The following is a 4,715-nucleotide window of genomic DNA, read 5'->3' as shown; positions in this document are numbered from 1 at the left end:
ATTAATTATTAGATAAAAATTAAACTATTTCATATAAAAATAATAACTAAAAAATTTATTATTTTAATTTTTATCTAAGATTAGGACCCTTTTATAAAATTAAAATAATTTAATTTTATAAATATTTTATACTATAATTTATAATGTCAAAAAAAATTAATATAATTTAAAAAATTTATATTTTTATAATATTATTATGAATAAAAATACTAGTATAATTCATAGGCCAAATTAATCCGCACCAATTATTGATTTTTCGATCAAATCCAATCCAACTCCAAAAACTATGCTCGTAGTTCTCATCACAAACCCCTCCTCACTTTTTTATTCATGTTAAACTCATGAATAATAAAATTAAAGTAAGGAGGACGGCTTGAATATATATATATATGGGGACAAACAAACAAAACTAATAAAAATAGAAATTAATTGCAAACATAATAGAAGAACAAAAAAAAAAAAAAGCAAAGAGAGGTAAAGAGGCCCCACTTGAGTTTGCACCTTGAAAGGCTTAGATAGCTATTGAATAGCTCAACGATGATGATGAAGAAGGATTCCCTCTTCATTAATTCTCCTCATGTGTCCCCTACTACTCCAGTGTAATAACCAGCACCTATCATCATTATTCTCATTATTCTTGTCACACTTATCATCAATATATCTCAGTAATTAACCTCACCTGCTGAACCCACCCCCATCAGAGAATTTATAGTTCTATCCTCCATGTGTATGTATTTTTTTATTAGTCTTATTGTCATAGAAAATTAGAAGAAAAAATTCGGTACATTAAACATTATAAAAAAATATATTATATATATTCAAAATAAAGTTTAAAATGATTAATTCATCAAGTGTTCTAATAGAATCACTATAATAACAATCGTGACTATTTCATATACATTTTCTTTTGATCATAATGTGTCTTTTTTTTTTATCTCTCACTATCCAGAACTAAAATAAAAAATAAATATTTTATGATTAATAAAAATATTTTTGTTTATTTTTTATAAATGTTAATAAAATTTAATATTTTATTTTAATAAATTTGTACAACTAAAAAATAATTAATTTAAGAAAGAATGGATATAAAATAAAAATAATAATTAAAAAATATAATATATGGTTATGTAATATATTTTTAAGAAAAAAAATGATATATAACAAGAGGTAACCAGACTTAGTAGTAGCTAAGCTATTTCTCATCCTTCAAATTTTCTATTCGAATTTTACTCTATGTAAAATTTTTAAATAGGTACAAATTTGCAATCACAACGACAATTGAATAATATGTTACAAAAGAATGATAATTTAATAAATAATTTTTAAAAATAATGGCATTTCAATAAAAAAAAAAAAAACCGTAATTACCATCACGACTACCATATGCACGATCAAAAATTATAATTCTAAGAAAATTAGTTAGCGAAATTATAATTGATATATAACCCGCATGGATCTCGGGGGGATATATTTTAATTTTTAAGTATTTCACCCAATATAATAAATATATAATGTGGATATCTCAATAATTCTCATCGGATCGGATAATATATGCCTTAGGTTGGTTCATATCTTTATATAGCTGCTCAATGATGTAAGAGTGGACCAGAAACTCTATTTTCAGTATTTCCTCTCCCTCTCTTCAATTATCTCATATCTATATATTGTTTGTTAATTAGTAATTTTATTATGTTAATAGAATAATTATTAGTGCAACCTTCAATGGCCGACCTGATACCCTAATTTTACCTAACCCTGCTGACGTTAGTAACCATACTATTATACAATAATATAAATGCACATTTTTTTTTATCATATATTTGTTAATTATTTATAAATATAACTTTAATTCCGTAAAATTTCTGTTAATATATAACTGCGTTTTCTGCGTGATTCATTCAACTCAAACCCTAATTACAATTTATCTAAGAAAGATTTTGGGAAACGTATAAAAGAATATAATGAACAAATTAAAAAAAAAAAAAAAAACTTAACCTTATTTCTGCACAAAAAACGTGAAATTCATATTTGATCGTATAAGAATATAATGAACAAAATATCAGTACCCAAAAAAAAAGATGTGAGATGATATTATATTATATTGATGAAATTAATATAATATATATACATACCAGAATTTGGAAAATTAGTGAGTAGGCGAAGATGGAAAGAAGTGCAAAATGAGATATTGACGCGGCTCAATTAAACTACATAATTGATTATCTTGTCTCAAGTATGTCTTCAAATTGAGGCACGTCAATACCTTGTTTTGTGCTTCACAATTAGCACTACTTTTCCATCGTCACCACCACTATCTCATGAGGCATGACCCTTGTTATATAGAGCTTGCTCCTCTTTCATTATTGAGAGGGAAAGAAGCAAAAGAGCACCATAACAAGAATAACAAAGAGAGAAAGAAGGTATATAAGCATGTTGCACCTTTCTCACTTGAGATCTATATCTATGTTTATATACCATACATTTTGGAGGAAGAGTTAGACATATCAATTTTGTTGCTACTTGTGGAGAAGAAAAAGCGAATGAATGAAAGAAAGAAAGAAAAACGGGCTTTTATTTTATGTACGTATGCAACTGTTTGACTAAGCATTTTTTATTTCTTCCACCAAGCTAAGCCACCACGTAGGGACCCCCTTAATTAATTTCTTTGCATTTAATGTTTCCTTTAATTTCTTCAATTTCCTTTTTGGTTGTTAGCTTTCTTTCACCGGCTTGCTTTGGTCACTCTTCAAAACTATTCTTTCATAAAAAGTAAGAAAAATCAGCTTTAGATTTTCCGCTAAACAAACAGATTTTGTTCTAATCTATCATTAATTGCACCCATTATTCTCTCATTGACTTCAATATTATTAGTACTCCTGTATGTTTTATTTTAAACAATATAAGTTCTTTCTTAAAATTAATAAGTTTCGTTAAATAAGTTTTCTTATTTTATCAGTTCAAAATATATCGAATACGATTTTTTTTTTATAATTAATAAGATTCATTTAAATATACATGAGAAATGAACTAAAAGAAACCAGCTTTAGTTGAATACCATTGAAACAACATTTTCTTTTTCATTTTCGTTTTCTTAATCTTTTAATTAGCTTAAAAAATAACTTAAAAAAAATTAAAGAGGCCATATATATGCCTTTAAAAAGTAAAAACTACTTCAGATGTGTTTGTTTATAGAAAAATAGACAGAAATATTGTGTTAGTATATTTTATGTCTATTTTGACATAAATGACATAAAGATTCTAACAAGATATATATTTTATTTTTTATTTTTTTTATTATTTTTATTAATTCTTTATAATTATATATTTTTTAAATATTTTAAATAAAAAAAATAAATTAAATTTTTATAATTTATTTTAATTTATTATCAAACTAAATATAAGAATACAAAATTTTATATCTCGATTTGTGTGTGTGTTGTCTTATCTTTTCCTCACAAATAAACGCGGCTTTAAAGTGGTATATAAATATGGTTTCTCCTAACTTGTCTCGAGTTAACCTTCAAGATATGTATAATAAGTAGTAACTGTGTTGAGACACTCAAGTTTTTTTGGGGGGTGGGGGGAGGGGGTTTACAGCATTTTAGTTTAATTATTATGCACTCTCAATAATTTATTTATATTAATTTTTGAAAAAGTGAGTGACTAAGTCAACTATGTTAGCTATTAATTAGCCTATTACGATAATATAATATAAAATATGTTTATTTAAAGATCTTTTATCTGAGAAAGTTCTAACGGCCAGCATTTGTCAACAAATTATATCCAGCATTTAATCAGTATTAGACTTTCAACATTTTATTATATTTGATTTTTTTAATAAATTTATATACAAAAATATTAATACTGGTTAATTAATGATAAAAAATAAAAACCATGCTGAATTACTGTTTATGTAACATTACTGATTTTATCTTACCGGTCATACAAATTGAATAATCTTTTTTATAATCAAGAAGAGCTGAATTAATTCTAGTTAAAATAAATAAATTCACAACACTGTTGAAACCAAAATCAAAGCCTTTTTATAACATCATCAAAATTGGAGTTTAAAAGAAATCAATAAAACAACGATATATATGTGTGTGTGTGATTATATCATAAAAAATATTAGGAGGTTTCGGAACAGATGTGCATTATCCCCCAGCTCCCTATCTTCTTTTTATATTTTAATGTTTTGGGGTGGTACCTAGCTATTTAGATATTAATTAAAATGTTAATGAATTTCACCAACCACGCTGGACCACTGACAATAGGACTATCCAACAATGGCTTTTAACGGTTGGAGAATTTAAATTGAGGTCTCTGAATTTATGATGTTTAACCATAGATGCCTTTTGATGTTGTCTCTAGACCCAACTCACCCAACCCTAAAAGCTTCGATGATCTAGGGCTACTTACTCAAGTCTTGTTGTAACCATGTTCCCTCCCTCCATTTTTTCAGAATTAACTTTCATACAATATAATAAAAGGAAATTCACATTCAAATATCATAAACTAATTTCCACAAAATCATGCGGTTAAGATGATCAGCATGACGTCATCACACATGCATCGTGACTTCTGAATACTTATCTTGTTTGTCATTCATCATTAAGAAAAGAAGATAGAAAACTAAATATAAAAATCTCTTCTTAAATTTTCAAGGAATATATATATATATACCAAAAAAAATTATCACTAAATCAGTTATGATT

The 4,715-nt window shown here is 25.9% G+C and overlaps 1 long non-coding RNA gene across 1 annotated transcript; it reads right to left on the bottom strand.

The window, feature by feature from the left end:
* Positions 1–222: 222 nt before the first annotated feature.
* LOC140177875 (uncharacterized) lies at positions 223–2,440 on the bottom strand. Its single transcript, XR_011869416.1, has 2 exons — positions 2,133–2,440; positions 223–613 (listed from the first exon to the last, which is right to left on the bottom strand). It is a non-coding gene; the product is annotated as an uncharacterized lncRNA (long non-coding RNA).
* Positions 2,441–4,715: the final 2,275 nt, after the last annotated feature.

Source organism: Arachis hypogaea, chromosome 13, assembly GCF_003086295.3.
Source record: "Arachis hypogaea cultivar Tifrunner chromosome 13, arahy.Tifrunner.gnm2.J5K5, whole genome shotgun sequence".
NCBI classification, from domain to species: Eukaryota; Viridiplantae; Streptophyta; class Magnoliopsida; order Fabales; family Fabaceae; genus Arachis; species Arachis hypogaea.
The sequence above is the reverse complement of the archived record's forward strand: the minus strand, read 5'-3'. Positions and strand labels throughout refer to the sequence as shown.